This window comes from Malus sylvestris, chromosome 17, assembly GCF_916048215.2.
Source record: "Malus sylvestris chromosome 17, drMalSylv7.2, whole genome shotgun sequence".
NCBI classification, from domain to species: Eukaryota; Viridiplantae; Streptophyta; class Magnoliopsida; order Rosales; family Rosaceae; genus Malus; species Malus sylvestris.
The window spans coordinates 7,700,220-7,724,516 of NC_062276.1; the positions used below are offsets into that span (position 1 = coordinate 7,700,220).

Below are 24,297 nucleotides of genomic sequence, written 5' to 3' on the forward strand. Positions count from 1 at the left end.
GTTCTTTCAAAATCGCCGTCGAACTCTGAGATGTTTGCACTAATATGTTGAGAACTACGAGTCATAAACTAGTACCTGAAAATAAGAAATAAACCCAATCAGCAAACTAAAATAAAAACACACAAAAATAAATAAAAAGAAACAACGAGGGATTAGCAACTTTGCTAATCCCCGACAACGATGCCAAAATTTGATGCGATGAAAGTTAAGCACTCAAATTAAACCCTCTTTTGACAATTGTAGTATATGTATAAGTAGGGATCGTTCTTAAACCGGGGATAGGAGGGCTTACTAAAACCTCTAAACTTACTCAAAAACATAAAAATAAATTAAAAACGTTTGAATAGACTCAAGGGACTCAAAACAGATTCTAAAGACTCAAAACAACTTAAAAACACTCAAAACTGCCTAAAAACAAAAACTAGGCAGTTTCTGACTCTAACACAACTTTGGACGAAATTTGGTTTTTGACTTGACTCAAAACACTCTAAAACACAAACAAAACAGATTTTAACACTTTGAAACAAGAAAGTAAAAGGGGGATTTTAGTTTTGATGAATTTGAAACAAACAAACAACTTATAAAATTAGACAGATTGTAAAACGAATTTAAGAAATGAGATGATGGATGGATTAGTTAGAGGTCCGTTCTTCACACATGACACACTTGTATATGAATCGATTTCCAATTGCTTTTCAATTAACTATGATGCTCAACACCCCAAATTAACCGTGATGCACAAATTAACCCTCAGATTTTCCTTTACTCATTGAGTTGGATGAATGCATGCAACAACCCAAATCATTCTCTAAAAGTCCCCTATATGAATGCATAATAGAGATACAATCAGAGATCATTACGTTCAATGAAAATCATAAGTGTTGACGAGGCAATTATAACTATGAATGCATGATACATTTGCCAAGAATTCAATTAACGCGATTGTGATAAACAACCTTCACTACTCATGAATATAAACTTGTAACGATTAGGTGAAACTCATTTATATTCTAGCATCTAATTCATGCATGAAAACTAAGTATGCATCCTTAATAAACATACAAGAATTAGTTATGAATAAAATAGATAATTGAATTGCAATCACAACTTATCAAATCACAATTGGAGGAAATCAATTCAAATCTCAAGCATGTTCATGGCTTCAAACTTCCCCCTAACTAAATAGGGGTTTAGCCACTCATAATTGCAACAAAATTAGAAAATAATAAAGTAGACATTGAAAGCAAGAACGAAGTACACCTAAAACGCTCTAAAGTTCCAAGCTTGAAACGCCAAGGACCTTTGTTTTCACCACCTTGTTGTAGCACAAGTGTCTAGGATGTGTATGGATATATGGATGGAATGGATTTGCACGGTTAAGAGATGAAAGTGTATGGATTGGTGAGATGTAGTATGGCTAGATGAATGGATGGAGGTCACTACAAGGAAATTGTGTTTGTGAATGAAATGAAGCTCTTTTGATGGATCAAGATTGTACCCCTTTGGAAGGGGGGTGGTGGATGTATTTATAGGCTAGGGAGAGGACCACTCCATTTCCTTTACATGTGCAGATTGCATGGGTGTGTGATGTCTATGTTTCTCCTTTCCTTTTGCACACACATGCTTCATCATTTCAGCCACCAATCCACCCATTTTCTGCCCATGTTTCTCCTTTCCTTTGCATGTGGGTGTGTCTTCTCTTTCTAGCTGTGCATTTCCACTTGCTCCAAAGCCAAATGAGTGCAATCATAACCCCATTTTCTGCTGAGTGTTGATGACAAAGCAAAACACAAAACAAGTGCCTTTACTTTCTCATTTTATTAGCCAAATCTGCTTAGCCTTTTTCTGAACCTTTCAGTGTTACAATGCCCATAACTTATTCTAGAAAAAAGATATTAACAATCCGTAAATTTCTCCAGAAAATAGACATCCGTAGCTTTCCAAGCATATAAGGCTCATTCTCTTATTCATTCGGAGCTGTTCGTAACATGCTTCCAAATTCAGCTAATCTGCACAGGCAGTTTTGACGAATTTGTTGGCTGTCCATGTTTCTCTTTTGCACATGCCTTGTATAATGTTGTCTCAATGTTCTTGTGGCAGAAATGTTAAATAATGATGAAGGGTTGCTGCTGCACAAGTGTGAAGGATGGTGCTTGATGCGTAAAATAAGTTAACACACAAATTAAACCCTCTTGTTGACAATTGTAGTATATGTATAAGTAGGGATCGTTCTGGACCGGGGATTAGGAGGGCTTGCTAATAACCTCTCACTTGACTCAAAAATATAAGAAGAAACTTAAAAACACAAAAGTAGGCTTTAAAACACTAAACTAGACTCAAAGAGTTCAAAACAAACTTAAGCACACTTTGATACAAGAAAATAAATGGGGGGTATTGGTTTTGGTTGTGATTGAGATAAAAAGTAAAACTAAATATATGGTTGATGGATTAGCTAGAGATCCATTCTTCACACATGACACACTTGTACATGAATTGATTTCCAATTGCTTTTCAATAGATTATGAAACTCAACACCCCAGATTAACCGTGATGCACTAATTAATCCTCAGATTTTCCTTGATTTATTGAATTGGATGAATGCATACGACAATCCAAATTATTTTCCAAAAGTCCTCTACATGAATGCATAATAGAGATACAATCAAAGATCATTACGTTCTATGAAAATCATAAGTGTTAACGAGGCATTCGTAACTATGAATGCATGATACGTTTGCCAAGAATTCAATTAACGCGATTGTGACTAGCAACCTTCACTACCAATGAATATAAACTTGTAACGATTAGGTGAAACTCATTTATATCCTAGCATCAAATTCATGCATGAAAACTAAATATGCATCCTTAATCAACATACAAGAATTTGTTTTGAAGAAAGTAGTTAATTGAATTGCATTCACAACTTATTAAATCACAATTGGAAGAAATCAATTCATATCTCAAGCATGTTCATGGCTTCGAACTTCCCCCTAGCTAAGTAAGGTTTTAGTTCCTCATACTTGCAATTAAACAAAAACAATTGATATTAAACATAGAAAAACAAAGTAGAATACACCTAGAATGCTCCAACAACTCCAATGGAATGGCTAGCACAACTCCAAGCACTCCTCCTTCTTTGCAAGCAGCGGCACTAGAGGTTTTGGACGGTTTTGGGTGGTTTTTATGGTGTAGAATGGATGGGGAATGGTATGGAAAGGTTTAGGATTGATGGGTGGTGTGGCTAGGGGTGGTTTTTGGCTAAATTTGGAGAGAAAATCTGTTATGACTTTGATGAATATGGAAGGTGGTATTTATAGGCTTGAGATAGGACCACTCAATTTCCTTTGCATGTGAGCTTATGTGGGTGTGTGTTGGCATGTTTCCTCTTTACATTTACACACACATGCTTCATCATTTCAACCACAACACACACACATTTTCTGCCCTATTTTCCTTTACATTTACACACACATGCTTCATCATTTCAAGCACCAAACACCCACATTTTCAGCCCATGTTTCTCCTTTCCTTTGCATGTGTTGTGCCTTCTCTTCTAGCTGTGCATTTCCACTTGCTCCAAAGACAAATGAGTGTAATCATAACCCCATTTGCTGCTGAGTGTTGATGACAAAGCAAAACACAAAACAAGTGCCTTTTATTAGCCAAATCTGCTTAGCCCGTTTCTAAACCTTTCAGTGTTAAAATGCCCATAACTTCTTCTAGAAAAATGATATTAACAATCTGTAACTTGCTCCAGAAAATAGACATCCGTAGCTTTCCAAGCATATAAGGCTCATTCTCTCATTCATTCGGAGCTGTTCGTAACATGCTTCCAAAGTCAGCTATTCTGCACAGGCAGTTTTGACGAATTTGTTGGTTGTCCATGTTTCTCTTTTGCACATGCCTTTCTTGCTGTTTTCTTCTTTGCATGTGTGTGTTGTCATCTTTGTTTCTCCTTTGCACATGACATGTGCTGTCCATGTTTAGATCCCTTTTGCATTTGCACACACTTGCTTCATCATTTCAACCACAAAACACACCAAATTCCTTCACCTTTGCCATGAGTTTTGTCTTCACTTTGCATGTGGGCTTCTTTGCATGTGTTTTCTCCCTCTCTTGCCTTGAGTTTGCATGTGGGCTTCTTTGCATGTGTTTATCCTTGCAATTACACACACACACTTGCACACACAAAAGCCCAAAACGTCCATCCTCATGTCTCCATGTTTGCACCATCCAATCTTAGCCCAAAAATGCTCCAAAGTGCTCCAAAATGCACCTTCTTGCATCCTTGGCCCAAAGAACCTACAAACACACAAAAATGGCTTAAACTACTAACATAACTAAGAACTAAGAACATAAATGCACGAAAACAAACATACTAAGTCGCATAAATATGCTCCTATCAAATTCCCCCACACTTAGCTTTTGCTAGTCCTCGAGCAAAACAAAGAAACAAAACATAAGAACAAAACAAAACCTAAACCTTCCAACATTTACCTTAGGGATTTTCAATGCAACATGACATGCAAAAGATCATCATAACCACATATTTTGGCCTTCCCTACCCTTGAGCACATACTTAATCATAGTCACCACATACTAGTTCACATATAACCAATTAAAACGATGTTTTGAATGTAGTAACATGCCTTAGAGAATTTGCTCAATTCCTTACAAGATACACTCTTATTTTCACTCTGATTTTCTGACTACTCACCCTACACTAGGTGTATGTGAGAAGATTGATGTAAACATGAAAACGAACACTCACATATGTTTATAGCAAAGAAAGTAATTTCTGGAGTTATTAAGCATGTATAGATATGATCTCATGACTGGAATGCTCGTACCAATCCCAAACTCCACATATTGAAACACATAACACTCAAGATTGAAGTTAAGGGTTGTAACGGGGTTAGGGTTGATTGGCTAACAATGAAAGGTAAGGAAACAAACGTTTTTAAAGCATAATAAGCAAAGTAATGAAATTGATGCTTAGAATTCCCTTTGAATGCAGCAACTAACTTTAAACACAATGGGGTTATTCATTCAACTTTTTAGGGCCGATTTCAACTTTTTGGACCCTTTCTACAACAAACAACACTTGTGAGCCTTTCCTCACTTATTTCAAACTCTTTTTTTTTTTTTCTAAACCGTGCCTTATTACTTTCTTTTGGCACACAAAACACAAAAATCTCATTCTCCCACACTTGTTTTCTGCATAAGGACAATCAAAAGGAATTCATTTTAAGTCATGCTTCATTATGCTTTAAAAACAAGGGTATGGATAGTCCTAATCTAGGCTAGGTAAGGGAAATGTGGTTTAACAAAGAAAACAGGCTAAACAAGGCTCAACAGGGTTAATCTTAAACAAATATGCACGGGATAAGCTTTTTGGCTCTAGTTCACTACACAACTTCATCTTGAATATGTGTTATGCAAATCAATGTCATGCTTTGAATGGAACGGGCATAAGTTCTAGTATTTGGAACTAAATGATGAAACGCCTTCTAAGTAGCAACCAAGCAAAGAATGATGAGATCATGCAACGACTTTAGAAAACAAAAATGCACAGATTAATAACTCTCCAAAGAACGTATTAGGCTCAAGTCTCTCAAGGTTGTAGTGTTAGTTTGAGTTCCTTCCTTCAAGCATGTTACAAAAACTGATTTTTTTTTTCTTTGTGATTACATGTGAATTCGTAAACTATAACTATAACCAAGCATAAATCAAGAGCATATCAAACTTCCATCCATGTTTATAACTTTCTTTAACAGTCATGCAATTAACAAACCAAATCCTCATTATTGTGTTGGAAGGTACCCTAAGACACAAACAAACACACAAAAACAACTCTTTTTGGCTTTTTCAAAACAATTTTTTTTCAAACTTTTGTCAAATTTTCGGATTTTTATGTCAAAACATACTAACATGCTTAAAAACACACTAAAAACACTTAAAACAGCAAGAAACAACATTGTAAGTGATAGGTGAATAAAATCCCACGAAAATCATGCAACAGCAACTTGTTTACCCCCCCCCCACACTTAAATCTAACATTGTCCTCAATGTTTCAAACATAAACTCACACAAAAGCAAACAAACAAACAACGAGGAAACATGATAAACATGGCAAAGTAAAAGCAACAGAGAGGAGGGTTAAAGAACGCAAACACCTGGTTTTGGAGTCGGAAATTCCTAGGTCTTCTTTATTTCCATGGGTTGCCTCCATCACTAATGAGAACTCTAGGCATGCCAAACCTAGCAAAGATATTAGTTTTCACAAAATCTGCAACAACCTTTGAATCGTTAGCCCGGGTGGCTTTGACTTCCACCCATTTGGAAACATAATCAACAGCTAGCAAGATAAAAGTGAAAACAAAAGATGGAGGGAAAGGACCCATGAAATCTATACCCCAATGTCAGAAAACACTATAATGCAAATAAAAATAAAATAAATAAATAATAAGAAACAAAATAAAGCAATTGGACTGAAAACTTTCCTAGTTTGCAGTAAAACCAAGCGATGATACCCCCAAGCTAAAATTCTGCAATCAACTTCAAGGGTGGAAATAACCAAAAGTTCCTGCAAAGAAAAAGAAATAATTCAGTTAAGTAACGCAAAATGTAAATTAAGAAATTGCAAACGAAAAATTGAAAATCACGATAAAAGACAATGAAAAGAACTAATAAGTGATCATTGGTCGTGCTTGTTGACTTTCCACAGCTTTCCTCTTGAACGGGGTGACACTTAGCTTTTTACTTGCAAGTGATGATTTGATGATATTGTACGGCGAAGCTTTGCTCTTTGGTGATGTTGCAGTTCCTTATTTGTTCTCCAAGCAGATGTGGCAGCTTCTCTAGTTCTTCATCTCAGACTCCTTCTGCTGGGATGATTGTGCAAGCTGCATTCTTCTCTGCTTGTTTCTTCTGTACGTTGTCTCCACATGTTGCTGGTATCATTTTCGCTTGCCTTATCTATTCTTCAGGTAGATGTGGCAACTTCTTTGGAAGTACATCAGCAGTGGAAGACGAGTACTCGAGAGCAATTTCTCCATGTCCTGCAGGTTAGAACAAAGACAAGGAAAAGGACATGGAGAATGCATGATATGAGATACTCTTGCTTTCAACCTTTATGATATGAAATACTTTTGCTCTGGATGGGTTGTTTGCAGGGGTATCCCAGGGAATGAGGAATACAGAGTGACTCGAGAGGGTTCTTTGGGAATGCATTCTCGGAGATGAAGAAGTGCTGAGAGGGTGTGCCTTTGCTGTGGAAGGCGAAGGTAAATACTTATAGGACTTTTCTTCACAACCGGAACTATTCTCTCACTCATTGTCGGCAGCCGGTGGATGGATGAATAGTACAAATTACGCGCTTTCTGACAAAGCTTCCCGTAATTTCCTCAAAGCTGCCAGTTGCATGTGACGAGTGACGACACGTCTAGACAAATTGATCTTTTGAAATCCGGGGTTTGGCTCGTGGTTTCTGAGCAAGCCCATTTTTTTTAGAAATGAAACGCCTCTTTTGAGAAAAGAATCCGGCTTTTGAGAAAGGAAACTCCTCTTTTGAGAAAAGAATCAGGCGTTTGAGAAAGGAGCCCCGACTCTTCGATTTGCGAGAGGACGCTTCAACAATTTCTGAGGAGCGCCTCTTTGATTTCTTCTTTTTATAGAGGCGTTAATTTTGCTCCACAACACACTTGAGCTCCCTCCTGTAAACACCCCCTTCTTGCAATTTCCAAAATCTTAATCTGTCCGATCTCTTCTTTCTCAACACCTTCAGAAAATGTCTGGCCCTTCCGATCGTCGTTTTGACTTGAACATTGGTGAAGAGGCAGCTCCGCCTTCACCAGACAACATATGGCGCCCATCTTTCATATCCCCTACTGGTCCTCTCACCGTTGGGGATTCGGTGATGAAAAATGACATGACCGCTGCGGTGGTGGCCCGGAACCTTGTCACCCCCAGAGATAACAGACTGCTTGCTAGACGGTCTGATGAATTGGCGGTTAAGGAGTCTCTGGCTCTTAACGTGCAGTGTGCGGGTTCTGTGTCCAACATGGCCCAACGCCTATTTGCTCGAACCCGTCACGTTGAATCGTTGGTGGCTGAAATACAGAGTCTCAAAGAGGAGATTAGAGGTCTCAAGCATGAAAATAAACAATTGCACAAGCTTGCACACAGTTATGCCACAAACATGAAGAGGAAAATTGACCAGCTGCAGGAAACTGATGGTCAGATTTTACTTGATCACCGGAGGTTTGTGGGTTTGTTCCAACCGCATCTGCCTTCGTCTTCTGGGGCGGCACCGCGTAGTGAAGCTCCAACTGATCAACCTCTGATACCTCCTCCTTCCGTGGCCCCGCCGACTGCTGAAGCTCCGCCGACTACTGAAGCACCACCTGACCAATGAATGCTATTAGTTTACACATCATTGTAAAATATTTTTACTTTTATGTTTTTTTTTTTTTTTTTTTTTTTTTTTTTCAATCAATGTAAAATATGTAAATCAATGTAAAAAGACTTTGTTTAACCTTCCCCTACACTTAAACTAAATAACACAAACTCACATAAATCAACCATATAACACAACTAACTGAACAAAACAAAATGAAAGCAGTAAAGATAAGGGTGTAAGAATGCAAATCTGATTTGGTTAGCGATTCCAAAGTCTCCCTTCGTTGAATGCTTGGGTTGCCTCCCAAGAAGCGCTTGATTTAACGTCTTTAGCCGGACAAATCTTTCCTTTAAACTCCATTCAGCTCCAAAGCATGGAATTTATCTTTTAATGGGAGATGATACTTGAAATGATTCGGCAATGGTTTAAATTCAAGAGTGGGTGCCTGAATCATCAAAATCAGAAACATGTTAGTATAAATTAAAATTAGAATTGGAGAAGATGGCTTACTTTCTTTTTCTGACACAAACTCAATGACAAACACCACATTGTTGAACATTTCCGGGACTTTGAACTTGGCCAGGTTTACTATGATGGTTGTGGCTTGTCCCGTGTCATCAAACTCAACTGCTTTGGGCTTGATTGTCTCATGCACAGCCTCTTGGATGTATTCTTGATATGCTTCAACCACTTCATTTTCTTGAATCCCTTTTCTTGGTGTGCAAGGTTCTTTGAACGTTTCAATACCATCGGGAACTTGTTTTGGTGCACCAAGAATTGGGATATCACTTTGCACCTTTGGAAGAGCTTCCACAATGTCTTTTTCACTCTCTTTGATATTTGGAATCAAAAACCTGCAAGGACAAAGGACATTCGGTGGAATAATGTTAGAATGAAGTGAATTTAGAACTTCCTCACCTGAGTTGGATGACATAGGGATTTGAGGAGCTTGCAGCAAGAATTCTTCTAAACTGCCCAGGTCGTCCTCCTCCTCTTCTGCTTGCAGCAGCAATTCATCCATGTTCGGGCTGTGTTTGGATGGTTCTGGGACAGCTTCATCCTTCATGTCACCTTCCAAAGTGATGGCTTCATCGATTTCACTTTCTGCCTTTGAATTTGCAATGTTTGAGTTGGAAAGTTCACTTTGATCTCGAATTTGTGCCATGAATTCCACAATCTGCCCAACTTGCATATCCAATTCGTCCAATCTTTTGACTCGGTCTTGCATCTCCTGGTTTTGATTTTCTACTCCCTGATTCAAAGAGGTGAGTAACTTATTAAGTGTATCATTATCCAAGGACGTACCTGAATTGAATTGGGTTGATTGTTGTGGTGGCTGTGACGGTTCATATGGCCACTGATAGAACTCTTCTGATGGCGGCAATTGTTCTTCTTTTCGTAAACCCTGCGCCACAGAAATTAGTCCTTCAAGAATTTCATTATAATTCATGGGCATACTTTGATTTGATTGGAATTGTTGTGGGGGATGCTGTGGTGGCTGCATAGGTCTTGAATAGAACTCGTCTTGCTGCCAATATCCACCTTGTTGAAATTGTTGAGGTTCATCCCACATATAATCTGAATTACCTCTCCAATCTGAATTGTAAGCGTTGGAAAATATGTTGCCCCTTGTTTGGTTATAGCCTTGATATCCCCAAACATCTTCATTGGCAGAAAATTGAGGACTTTGATATCCTTGCCCATAGGGCACATCAAGTGTAGGGACACTTGGCCTTGTGGTCCGTTCGACATTATGAGTCAATTGAGCAGTGAGCTGTGCCAATTGAGCTTGAATGGTCGCAAGTGCCATGTCTCGCTCCATTTGTACCTAAAATCAAAGAAAGAAAAATAAATCAAATATCAAAAGTAACACAAAACAAGGAAAACAAAACTAAGTCAGAAACTAAAACAAAAACAAACTAAACAAAAAGAAAAGAACCAAGGGATTAGCAAAGTTGCTAATCCCCGGCAACGGCGCCAAAATTTGATGCGTAAAATAAGTTAACACACAAATTAAACCCTCTTGTTGACAATTGTAGTATATGTATAAGTAGGGATCGTTCTGGACCGGGGATTAGGAGGGCTTGCTAATAACCTCTCACTTGACTCAAAAATATAAGAAGAAACTTAAAAACACAAAAGTAGGCTTTAAAACACTAAACTAGACTCAAAGAGTTCAAAACAAACTTAAGCACACTTTGATACAAGAAAATAAATGGGGGGTATTGGTTTTGGTTGTGATTGAGATAAAAAGTAAAACTAAATATATGGTTGATGGATTAGCTAGAGATCCATTCTTCACACATGACACACTTGTACATGAATTGATTTCCAATTGCTTTTCAATAGATTATGAAACTCAACACCCCAGATTAACCGTGATGCACTAATTAATCCTCAGATTTTCCTTGATTTATTGAATTGGATGAATGCATACGACAATCCAAATTATTCTCCAAAAGTCCTCTACATGAATGCATAATAGAGATACAATCAAAGATCATTACGTTCTATGAAAATCATAAGTGTTAACGAGGCATTCGTAACTATGAATGCATGATACGTTTGCCAAGAATTCAATTAACGCGATTGTGACTAGCAACCTTCACTACCAATGAATATAAACTTGTAACGATTAGGTGAAACTCATTTATATCCTAGCATCAAATTCATGCATGAAAACTAAATATGCATCCTTAATCAACATACAAGAATTTGTTTTGAAGAAAGTAGTTAATTGAATTGCATTCACAACTTATTAAATCACAATTGGAAGAAATCAATTCATATCTCAAGCATGTTCATGGCTTCGAACTTCCCCCTAGCTAAGTAAGGTTTTAGTTCCTCATACTTGCAATTAAACAAAAACAATTGATATTAAACATAGAAAAACAAAGTAGAATACACCTAGAATGCTCCAACAACTCCAATGGAATGGCTAGCACAACTCCAAGCACTCCTCCTTCTTTGCAAGCAGCGGCACTAGAGGTTTTGGACGGTTTTGGGTGGTTTTTATGGTGTAGAATGGATGGGGAATGGTATGGAAAGGTTTAGGATTGATGGGTGGTGTGGCTAGGGGTGGTTTTTGGCTAAATTTGGAGAGAAAATCTGTTATGACTTTGATGAATATGGAAGGTGGTATTTATAGGCTTGAGATAGGACCACTCAATTTCCTTTGCATGTGAGCTTATGTGGGTGTGTGTTGGCATGTTTCCTCTTTACATTTACACACACATGCTTCATCATTTCAACCACAACACACACACATTTTCTGCCCTATTTTCCTTTACATTTACACACACATGCTTCATCATTTCAAGCACCAAACACCCACATTTTCAGCCCATGTTTCTCCTTTCCTTTGCATGTGTTGTGCCTTCTCTTCTAGCTGTGCATTTCCACTTGCTCCAAAGACAAATGAGTGTAATCATAACCCCATTTGCTGCTGAGTGTTGATGACAAAGCAAAACACAAAACAAGTGCCTTTTATTAGCCAAATCTGCTTAGCCCGTTTCTAAACCTTTCAGTGTTAAAATGCCCATAACTTCTTCTAGAAAAATGATATTAACAATCTGTAACTTGCTCCAGAAAATAGACATCCGTAGCTTTCCAAGCATATAAGGCTCATTCTCTCATTCATTCGGAGCTGTTCGTAACATGCTTCCAAAGTCAGCTATTCTGCACAGGCAGTTTTGACGAATTTGTTGGTTGTCCATGTTTCTCTTTTGCACATGCCTTTCTTGCTGTTTTCTTCTTTGCATGTGTGTGTTGTCATCTTTGTTTCTCCTTTGCACATGACATGTGCTGTCCATGTTTAGATCCCTTTTGCATTTGCACACACTTGCTTCATCATTTCAACCACAAAACACACCAAATTCCTTCACCTTTGCCATGAGTTTTGTCTTCACTTTGCATGTGGGCTTCTTTGCATGTGTTTTCTCCCTCTCTTGCCTTGAGTTTGCATGTGGGCTTCTTTGCATGTGTTTATCCTTGCAATTACACACACACACTTGCACACACAAAAGCCCAAAACGTCCATCCTCATGTCTCCATGTTTGCACCATCCAATCTTAGCCCAAAAATGCTCCAAAGTGCTCCAAAATGCACCTTCTTGCATCCTTGGCCCAAAGAACCTACAAACACACAAAAATGGCTTAAACTACTAACATAACTAAGAACTAAGAACATAAATGCATGAAAACAAACATACTAAGTCGCATAAATATGCTCCTATCAGTGCTCAAGGCCTCTTTGCATGTGTGTGTATGTCCATGTAATCATCATTTCCACATTTTCATTCTTCATTTTCTGATTTCCTGCTGCCCATGCCGTGTGTTTCCTTGCATTCCCATGTGTGTGTGCTGCCATCTAGTCATCATTTCCACATGTACAAGCTGTCACACTTGCACACACATATGCTCTTCATTATTTCAGCCACAATTCAACTCATTTCCTGCCCATGCCGTGCCTTTCTTTCCCATGTGTGTGCTGCCATGCTTTCTTCCATGTGCCGTGCCTTTCTTGCTGTTTTCTTCTTTGCATGTGTGTGTTGTCATCTTTGTTTCTCCTTTGCACATGACATGTGTTGTCCATGTTTAGATCCCCTTTGCATTTCCACACACTTGCTTCAACATTTCAGCCACAAACCACTATACTTTCTCTCCATGCTGTGTGTGTGTTGTCTTTGCATGTGGGTGTCTTTGCATGTACCTTGCACGATGTTGTCTCCATCACATGGCAGCTATGATGTTTGTTAGTTGTAGGTCACACACTTACACTCATATGTTGAATTCTAATCTTCCCAAAACGTCCATCCTCATGTCTCCAAGTGCATGCAATCCATTTCATCCCAAAATTGCTCTAAAATGCACCAAAATGCACTTTTCTTGCCATCTTTGTTATTAGGACCTACAAACATACGAAAATGGTTTAAAACACTCTTATAAGCAATAACTAACTAAGTAAGTGTAAGAAAACATGTTAACTAAGTCGCATAAATATGCTCCTATCAGTATGTAAGAGGGTCATCAATGTCACCTATATCAAACTCATTTTCTTGTAAGTACACATAGTCACCGATTGCAGTGGATTTTGGAGCTCTTGTTGATTTTCTTTGTTCAATTGAAGGTGGAACATCAACTGGTACTTGTGGTTCTGAAAAGGCAATTGATGTTGCAGGCTATGCTAATTGGTCAACCTCCATAGTGTTAACAATATGAGCTCTTAATTCTTCACTTAAATCTTCAATTACAGGTGACAATTGTTGAGGAAATAATGGAACCTTAGTGCAATCTATTGTTATAGGGTTGTCATGAATTTGATGCATCTGTTCAAACACAAAATTTTCCCATGAAAAATCTGAAACATCTTGATCTTCTAGAAAGGTTGCATTATGTGTTTCTTGGATCTGAGTATGGTTTTTAGGAATATAGAACTTGAAACCTTTTGACTTCTCAGAGTAGCCAACAAAGTAACATGATTGTGTCCTAGGATCTAACTTTTTTTCATTAGGATTGTAAAATCTAGCCTCTGCCTTACATCCCCAAACATGAAAATAGGCAAAACTAGGAACTCTCCCATGCCACAACTCAAAATGCATTGTTGAAACTGCCTTATTGAGAACTCGGTTCCATATATAATTTGTTGTTTTTAGAGCTTCTCCCCGTAAGAAACCTGGTAGTCTCGATCTTGTCATCATACTCCTAACCATGCCAATGAGAGTCATATTTCTTCTCTCTGATACACCATTCTATTGAGGTGTTCCACGTGTGGTATAATGTGCCACAATGCCATTTTTCTCAAGATAGAGAGCAAATGGACCCTTTTGCTGCCTAGATTCAGTGTACCTGCCAAAGTATTCTCCTCCCCTATATGATCTAACAATTTTAATAACCGAGCCTAGAAAAGTCATCAATTAAGTGCATCTGACTTCTCACTAATGAGAAATTTATATCCAAGCCTAGAAAAGTCATCAATGAAATTGACAAAATACTTATTCCCACAAATTGTTTTAACTGGAAAGGAACCACAAATATTTGTATGTATGATTTCTAGTAACCCTTGACTTCTCTTAGCATCCATTTTTGTAAAATTTGTCATTTTTCCCTTTAAACAATCAACACACTCATTTGCATTAGTGAAATATGATCTTGGAATTAATTCAGGCTTTGAAATTTTAATTACTCTTTCTTTAGAGATTTGCCCTAGCCTTTTGTGCCAGAGAATGTAAGAAATGTCATTTTCTAGCATCCTTTTGGAACCAACATTCAGTATTGATTGATTATTTGACTCCATTAAACATTCTAGACTCCACAAGTTATCAGATAGAAGAACAGTTCCCAAAATCGAATCAAGACAATTATTTTTAAAGATTTATAAACATTCATCATCAGCAAGAAAGGAAAAGCCATCTTTTACAATTTTGTAAGCATAAATTAAGTTTCTTCTCATCTTTGGCACATAGAGCACATCCTTTAATTGTAAAACAAAACCAGAAGTTAATCTTAAGTTCACAACCCCTATTGAATGTACTTCAACTTTAGTCCCTTCCCTCACATAAACAGAATCAACAGGTACCTCACACAAATTTGACTCAATACAAACGTGTACCTATTCCTTTTCTTTGCTTTTTATCCAATCCTTAAAGATTTCACAATTTACTTTTAAATGGCCCTTAGTTTTGCACCAAAAACATGTAAGTTTAGACACATCTTTTGGTTTTTTAAACTTGTTAGATTTTTTTGGAAAGTCAGTCACTTTAGCAGAAGTAATGAACCTATTAGAATTCTAAAATGATTTAGAATTCTTACCAGAACCATAAGAGCCTCCAATGTTGAATAGCTTTCTCTCATTTCCAATTTGCACAAAATTGACATCCTCAATCTCTTTGCCTTCTCTTACTTTTGACGAGTTTATTCTTGTACAAATTGTGCAATTAACTCATCAATGTCCCAGTTTTTGTCTTGAGTGTTGTAGGAGACCTTTAACTGGCTATATTTGTTGGGAAGTGCTTGGAGGATCATGAATACTAGCTGCTTTTCACCAATGTTTATATCCATTGAATTGAGTTTTTCCATAGCATCGGTCATCTTCATAATGTGGTCCCTTATAGAACCAGTACCCTCAATCTTCTATGTAGTCAATAGAGACATGTATTGACTCACTTCAGCTTTCTCAGATTCTTTAAATTTCTTTTCTATTGCATTCAGGTAGTTAACACAGCTAAATTGAGGGTCTTAATTGATATTCCAGACACTGGAGAATACAATGAAATCACAAAAAGAACTTTTAGGTTCCGGCTTTCTTTTCTCAGTCTATTGCACATCATACCATCAAAACTATTATCCATATATGTAATCTTAACAACAAAAGGTTGATAAGCACATATAGAATAAAAGGTTTTTTAGAACATTAAGAATGAATTGTTATGTAATCATAGACAACCATCTCAACATTATAAATGATTTGTCTTAAACAAACAATTCTTAGTTCATCAAAATTTTCTGCATAAAAAGAGTGATGTCTGTAGAAGGTCCAAGCTAAACTTTCTTCCACGGACAGTTAAAGAAAACGCATAATCATGGGTTTAAAAATAGAAATAAGCATAATCGTGATGCTCATTATTCAAATCATGCTGAAGAAAAGAATATATTCGACACAAGATGGATCAAAAATCCAAATTTCAATCTAATGTTCAGAAGACATACCCTTTTGTTCAATGAGTATCAATACCCAACAGCAAAAGCATTTATAATAAATATTGAAAACTCAATAGCAACTTGAACAATCCAGATCAACAAAAAATTCAAAATCGAAAAGGTAAATTGTATTCCTAATCCAAGAAAAACCCCCAAAGTAGATGGGTTGAGTTATAACGGTAAAAAAAAAATTAAACAATCATATTTTATTAAAACGCACCGTTTTTCCTAGACCTAGTTTTAAGTCTAGAACTAGTTTTGAAACCTAATGGCAGTAAAGATGATTTTTATTTTTATTTTCTTATTATTAGGATTCTATCGATTTTGTTGATTGAATTTAAGAATGAATCTATGGCTCTGATACCACATGTTAACCATATATACTACAAACAAGACTCAGTTACTAGAATTACAATTATACAAAATACAAGAACTCAATCCATTTAACTATTGTAGAATACTAACCTGAAGAATTTGCACTTGATGCAGCCATGGATGCTAGAACCAATTCTAGTGCATAACAACTCTTATTCTCTATGTCAGAATACCTTAAGCTCAAACTAACAATATGGCATAGTTCAAAGAGAGCGTGATCCTGTGAGAGGAGAGGTTGCTACACACACACACACACACACATATACACATATCCCTTCTCATGATAGAATGAGGACTCCCTATTAGAATACTCATGGAAAACAACTTGTATTTTCCCAATCCACATCAGTTCATTACTGCAACAGAATCCTTTATTGACAATAACTAGTATACATCTTCCCATAAAGCTTTCTTATACCAATTGGTCTTAGATAGCTAATGCCAAATCACCTAATCTCATGTTCATATTCTTACAATGCATACATGTACATACTAATTGGATAAGCAAATTGTGTCTATATGCATCCATAGTTGTGGGAATTGGGGTTGAGTGATCCACGAACGCATGCTTTTGTTGCTGAATTAGAGAAAGTTTGGCCAGAATCAAGTGCTCAAAGAAAAGAGGATGAGGGATTCGTGGCTAGGAAGTTGTATGAGCACTACCATGATCCCTTGATTTAGGGCACAACATGTGATCACAGCTAAATAAAGATCAATTTAATAAACAATAGGCTAAAATGATTTGATCAAAATTGAGGGTATTTTTGTCATTCTATCCTTATTTTTTATGGAGATTTTTCGTGGAATGACCATAATGATTGATTGTTAACAAACTCAGGGATTGCAAACTCAGGGACCAATTCTATCAATTTCAGGGACCAATTCTATCAATTTCAAATCAATTTCAAATCAATTTCAAATCAATTTCAAATCAATTTCAAATCTCAAGGACCAATGTGAGGAGTTATGCAAATCTCAAAAACCATTTTAGCCAAAAAGCCTTAAATGAGATTGAGACCAAAATTTGAGAAATGATGAGTCTGACAAATCACCGTCGCAGCTAACTGGTTCGGTCTCCCGACCTTAGACTTCCTCCAATTTGTGACCGACAAATGAACAATTTCGTTTTCTAAGGATTCTTTTTTCTCGTTTGTTTTTTTGCACCAACCCAAATTTGATAAACAATAGTAAAATAATATCTTAAATTTCCTTAGATCCTATCAGAAATCACAAGATAAGTACCAACACATTTTCACAAAATGACAGCTTTAGAGCAACTTCAGCACAAAGATGTAAATGAAAGTTGCGATACTGGCAGTACCAGATGAAAGAATACTAGTCAGAACTACTTCAATCTCTTTTTCGAAATGATAGGCCACTCCTAATCGGTGCATTGAGTCGATAAGCTTTAACATCGAGAAAGTGCTAGTAGTTTTTTTTTTTTTTTTTTTTTTTTTTCCTTTGAGTGAAATGATAACAGATTGTAAGCTTATAAAGGGTTACAAGAGCCAAGTAATCCTCAACAAGTAAATCAAGGATTACAGTAGGGGGTGATCAGCCATTCACTAGTATGACTGGATGAGATGCCTACACGAGCCAGCCGACGTGCAACTCCATTGGATTGGCATCGAGCGTGGGTGGGTAAAGCTCCAGTGATTGAGGGGAGAAAGGTCTTGATATCTTCAACAACCTGACCGATTAAGGACAGATTGAAGGAAAGATCCTTCAAAGCCTCCACAATCTAGAGGGAATCTGACTCAATGAATAAATCATGAAAACCCCTGGCTGACGACCAAACCAAAAGAGCGCGGAAAGCCATAGCTGTTGCAAGAAAAGGAGAGCATACATTCGGAAAATGACCACATTTAGCCGCTACAAAACAGCCGCGATCATCACGAACAACACTGCCATAACCGCCCAATTTCCTATCCACATCCCACGCATCGTCGACATTCAGTTTCAGTTTGCTGGATGGAGGTGCCAGCCATTTATGGGGAGGTGGAGGATGCACAGACGAGGGATGGCTTTGGGGAGGGAAATGAATTCCTGCCACCAGTGGATACTCCGAGCAGTGCTTACATCAGGAGAATCACAAGAGCCAGACCATAATTTTGTGTTCCGAGCACCCCAGATAGACCAATAGATCATAAGAAACATCTTAAGTCCCCAGGATGGGAGGTTATCAATGGCATTCATAGCCCAACACAGTGGAGAGGAAGGATTGCGATCACAAATGGGAATGCCCAATGGAGACAATAACCACGCACATTTGGCAAATGGGCAGTCCTTCAAAAGATGCAGCGTTGTTTCGTAAGGATGGGAGCATTGAACACACAGAGAATCGGTAGTGATATGCCTATGGCCCATATTAGCCCGGGTGGGAATAAAGTTATTGAGGAAACACCAGATTTGACTTTGGGAGGAACCATTGCAGACCATAGCCGATCCCAAAACCGACTAACCTCGCTGACCACTGAGGAGGAAGACGCACCTTTGTTGGAAGGTTTAGAATCGACCTGGGCAAGGTGGTAGGCTATGATGCATGGACACGGGAGAAGACCAACGTATCCCGTATCTGACACGCAGGGATACGGATACGCAGGACGATACGTGCGGATACGCGACTGATACGTATCCGAGTCAACAGATACGTTGTTGACTGATGGGATACGCGTACCTTACTGTTGGGATACGAGTATCCTGCTTTTCGGATACGTTTTAAACTATAATCAGAGGATAATCACACAAAAAAATCAAGATAATTAAACTTAATCCGCACAGAATCCTGATAATTGACAGTTGATTGAGATTAGCTGAACCGAAACGATTATGTGACCAAAAATTGAAACGATTTTGTGTATAAAATACAGATCTACCTATTTTTCCTCAAACATCAATCAGAACCGTCTTCGGCAACTGCTCCTGTCGTCTCCATTTGCTACTGCTGCATCGCATCTTATGCATCTGCTAGTAACTGGGTTTCGGATTCCATGCTTTCTTGAAGCTTTCTTGTTCTTTTTGTTAGAGTCCTCTGCTTTACTGATTACAGTCCCCTTTTGCTTTTCTCAATCCAAACGAAAAGCTTCTTTTGCTTTTCTGTTTTTGCATATTATAATAATTTTATTGTTAGTAGTCTAGAATATTTTAGATTATAATATATTTATATATGTTTTTATGTTGCTTTGTTGATCTCATAAATTTGAATTGTAACTTTTTATGCGACTACTTTAAATTGATTCTTACAATTTATATGTTGATAATTTAGGAAAATAAATCATTCTGATAATAATGCGAATGTTAATGTTAATCTAGTTGAGAATGTTGAAAATGATCATGGTACACTGTAGAAGCATGTCAAAAAGCCTGAAAGAGTGGAAAATGAAAGAGGAGATATTGTGTTTCAATGCAACTATTGTCAAAAGATTTTCAGATGATCCTACTCTAGGGTCAAGTTTCATTTGTTAAAAATGTTTGGAAATGGGATCATCTCTTGCCATAAGGTTACTGATGAAGTTTTTGCAGAAATGAAAAAGCTAGTTCGAGAATGAGGGACTCTTTCCTTTTATTTTTTAAGTCGTTTGGATGTTCTTTTTAGTTTTTCAAGTTTGAAGACTAATTTAGTTGTTTAGTGGATTATCTTTTTAAATGTTTGAAGTTTATCGAAATAAATTTGAACTTGAATAGTATATTTGAATGCTTATTTTATAATATTTAGATATATTTATTTATTTATATTATTTTTAATTGCCGTATCCTTACCGTATCGTGTCTTCATTTTTAGAAATTTGACGTATCCCCGTGTCGTGTCGTATCGTATCCCCGTATCCGTGTCCGTGCATCATAGGTGGTAGGCACTACGCACAGAGAACATACCCCTTCTTTTCATAGAACCAGGTCAGAGTATCAGGTGGGGATCGAACGCTCAACAGTTGATAAAATAGCATCCACTTCCTGTAATAACCCGTTCCGAAATTTACGGAACGGAAGGGTATTTTCGTAATTTTATTTTGAGTTGAAAGATATTTTGAATTGGGTTACTCTTAATGTGTGTGCCCGGTGGGCCCCATTTCTTTTGGTGTTGTCTCCCCTCCTCGGCCCGCTCTCCTCTCTTTCCCTCTTCTCCCCGTGACCTCCCTTCCCATTTCCTGAAAAGTCTCGAACACACTCTCTCTTTATCTAAAGCCGAGAGCTTTATCCTTGCTCTCACCTTCACTCTCTCATCCATCAAACTTGAAAACCATAAAGAAGTTTACTGAAATTTGATTGGTTAAATTATCAGTTACAAGATTCTTCAAACAATATGGTATCTCTTCAAGATGGATAACTCCCTAGCAAGAAAATTTTACAGGGACGAGTTCAATATCATCTGGTATCATAGCATCTACACACAGGGTATGGGCTACAACTCCATAGTAGAGTTACCTTAGGGAGGACCGATAAGGATCCCCTAACTCACCCAACTTGGAGGGATGAGACTCCAGGGGACAACAATTATGTAAGGTGATTGAACTCTTATGATTCCACATCTAAGATTGGGACTAGATCACTCGAATGCATAAGCGAAATACTTGACAGCATTCCCTTTTTACAGGGACAAATTCTTCCCCCGAGTTCTTATCAACTGGATGAATTGCCAACCTGATTCTTACATAGAAGTATAGAACCCTACATATCCACCACCAGTGAAACAAATTGAACATCGTGCAAGTTTCTTTTCCGGTTACATGGAGGCAAAACCAACGAACTAAACAGCAATCATCCTAGACCGGGCCAGTCTTATCAGTTAACATGCAAGTTTGTAATATTATGTTTCCCAATCAACAAATCAAAATGAATTCAATTCCAGTGAAGGTAAACTACAAAAAATAGAGCTACAATGCCATAAACAAAATTACTTAATATTATATTAAAATGATCTCCATGTGACACATGTATATAGCAAAACATTAGTCTTTACCAAAATTTGAGAACCTCCATGGATCAAGCAGAACAGGTTCTATCTAAGAAAACCTAGACCACTAAGTTTCGACTCACAATATTAACATAAAATCCAGGAAAAACCATGAACTAGCTCCAAGCTAACCTCTAATCCTTCGAAGACTTCATCAAATCCAATACAAGTTTAGTATGTTCCTGCATCAAATCAAGCTTCTTGACAGACAAATCCATTTCAATAAGCTGCAACGCCCTCCACCTCTCCTCCAGCTCTTTAGCCTTGGAACTCCCAATCAAAGAAGGCATCTTCTCAATCACAAGTCTCGTTAAATCCGAACTCGGTGCACAATTACCTGTCCTCAAAGAACCAAAAGTCATCAGGGTCGGCCTTAACTCCTCCATTACCCACATTCTTCTGTGCCTCTTTCTTCACAGTAACTTCTGAAACTGGCAAGGCCAGAACCATATCATTGTTAACCTTATTATTCTTCCTTGGAGGCTTCCTCTTGCCGCCCTTCGCATTGCTATCAATCCCGTTACCCTCAGAACCCCAAATCTTCTTCCACAGATCAAGGCACTTGAGCTCATGAGGCTTGGAAAACACCGAGTCCTCCCCATCCTCGCCAGCCTGGTACTTCTTCTTCAACCTCCTGATCTTATCAGTCAATTTCTCAACCAATTGGTCCGTGCTCAAATCGACCTGCAAATCCTTCGTGATGAACTCGAGGAATCGGGCAACATTCGAATTCGCCGCCACACCCTTCTTACTTTCGAACTCTATAATGCCCTTCAGGATCGTAATCTCATCGTCCTCGCTCCAAAGCCGCTGCCCCTTTTTCAATTCCTCATCGTCGACGCCGACCTTCTTCTTCTTGGAGTTTTTCGGGTTGGGCTCGGTCTCGGCCGGCCGCTTCGACCCAGAATTGGGCGCCGCCGCAGGCTTCGCCGAAGCAGTCTTCTTGCTGGGAACAACGGCGTCGTTCGCGGGCTTGGAGACGATCGGCTTGACGGTGAAGTCGGAAGCTGACGGCGAGTTGTTATCGGACTCTGTCTCCGATCCGGATCATGAATTGTCGTTGGAGTCAAAGCCCGATTGGGGATTTGACTTCGGAACAGCCGCAGAGGGCCTTCCTTCCTCCTCCTCATCTTCCTCCTCTAATTCATCATCGTTGAGATCTACATATTTTGCCTTGCTAACTTCGGCTTCAACGGCGTCGTCTTCTTCCTCCTCCTCTTCGTCGACGGTTTCTTCGTCGGAGTCCTCCACCACGGCGGGAGGCGGGTCTTCCACAAGCTTCTTCGGCACCATCGGAGAGAAGGAAAAGGTCTTAAATTGGGAAGGCATTGATTTTCTAGAAGAGTGACAGTCGGAGGGGACATGCTTCAAGGGTTTATATAGTGTTCTGCAGTAGGGTTTTGACCAGAGACTTATGACGTGTCGTGAAACTATTGGTTAAAGAATGTGGGACCCAATTACATTGGGCTACTTTCCAAGTTTGTCCTACGGGAGCGTTTTTGCCGCACAGCTTCTCTTTGTCTGTCATGTGACCCATCCTAACTCTAGTTAATTTTAATTTAAATATATCATTTAATACTACGATATAATGTTATCCTTCTTTATTTAAAACTGAGAGGTTTTAAGTTTGATTTTCGCCAAAAGTGAATTTAAACCATATTATTACTAGTTTATTTTAAGGCTAAACTCATATTCTCCCCTAAATATAGATAATATTATATGACAAAAAACTTGTAGATAATATCATATTTTAAAAAAAATATTTAATTTAAAAATCATTAAAAACTAACTAAAATAAAACAAAAAACAATAAGGGTTGCTTTGTACATACCCCACATTTACTTTTTAGATTAAAATTTATCTTAATACACCTTACATACTTTCCAATACTACCCTTACACCCACCCTCTTTGTGAAATTTAAGATTTCTTTTTATATTCTCTATTTAGTTTTCTGCACATTTAACGGGTTTAGTCTTCCATCAATTTTCTGCACATTTAGTTATGATTATAGATTTTTATTTCATTTTTTTTTTATGAAAATATCACTTTCATTAACATGAGGAATCAAAAAACAGTACAAGAGGAGAGAGCCAACTAGGCTCCTCTTCAATCCCAGATTTAAAATCATTAGCACGCACTGCATACTGAGCTAGTTCATGAGCCACAACAAGCTCTGTTCTGCCACTGACAAAAAAAATTTGAAACTTTTTCCCAACATTTGTATATTCTCCATGGTACAACCCTCTGGACCCAGACAATCCTCCATAGACGTAATATCAGCCACCACCACTCCCTTCGCGTCGAGCTCGAGAACAATATCTTTAAGACCCAAATTAAAAGCAAACATCAAACGTTCCTTTTCTACAGACATTTCAGCGGCTTTAACTAAACAACACTTCTGCATTGGTTTTTATTCGAATTATTGTGAAAGTATTACTTTTTAAAGCTAAAATTTATTTATTTTTTTTTTTTTTTTTTTTTGTGAATGTTCTACTGTAGGTTTTGACATACCTCCTAACGTCATTGCTCAATGCATCACCATTGACTTCTTGAGAGATCCTCTTGTCCCATAATTCACGTAGTTTGGTGTCGTCGTCGATCTCAAGGTTCTTCTGGCACCTAATGGTGGGATTCGCAATGTTAAACTTCATGTTTGCTCCGCCACCGGCAGGTGGCTGAGAGAAATGCTCCACCTACTAAACCACTTGAATTCAACGAGCTCCTGGCAACTTGTTTCTTCAAATTTATTGGCTCAACTAATTTGATTGTTCTACTTCAACTAATTTGGTTTTCGTGGGCTAGATAGTCATTTCATATAAAAGTATATGTCATTTAATAATAAATTTTTACGTGGGGTGTATTCAAAAATAT

At 37.9% G+C, this 24,297-nt stretch overlaps 1 long non-coding RNA gene and 1 pseudogene across 2 annotated transcripts; both read right to left on the reverse strand.

The window, feature by feature from the left end:
* Window positions 1-1,071: 1,071 nt before the first annotated feature.
* On the reverse strand, window positions 1,072-19,350 carry LOC126611368 (uncharacterized). Of its 2 annotated transcripts, XR_007618822.1 has the most exons (5): window positions 16,564-19,350; window positions 13,439-15,655; window positions 12,612-13,309; window positions 10,599-12,534; window positions 1,072-2,365 (listed from the first exon to the last, which is right to left on the reverse strand). It is a non-coding gene; the product is annotated as an uncharacterized LOC126611368 (long non-coding RNA). The 2 variants fall into 2 exon arrangements; XR_007618821.1 differs by lacking the exon at window positions 10,599-12,534 and having other exon boundaries at window positions 1,072-4,302; window positions 15,211-15,655.
* A 2,005-nt stretch (window positions 19,351-21,355) lies between these two features.
* LOC126611367 (STOREKEEPER protein-like) lies at window positions 21,356-22,767 on the reverse strand (annotated as a pseudogene).
* Window positions 22,768-24,297: the final 1,530 nt, after the last annotated feature.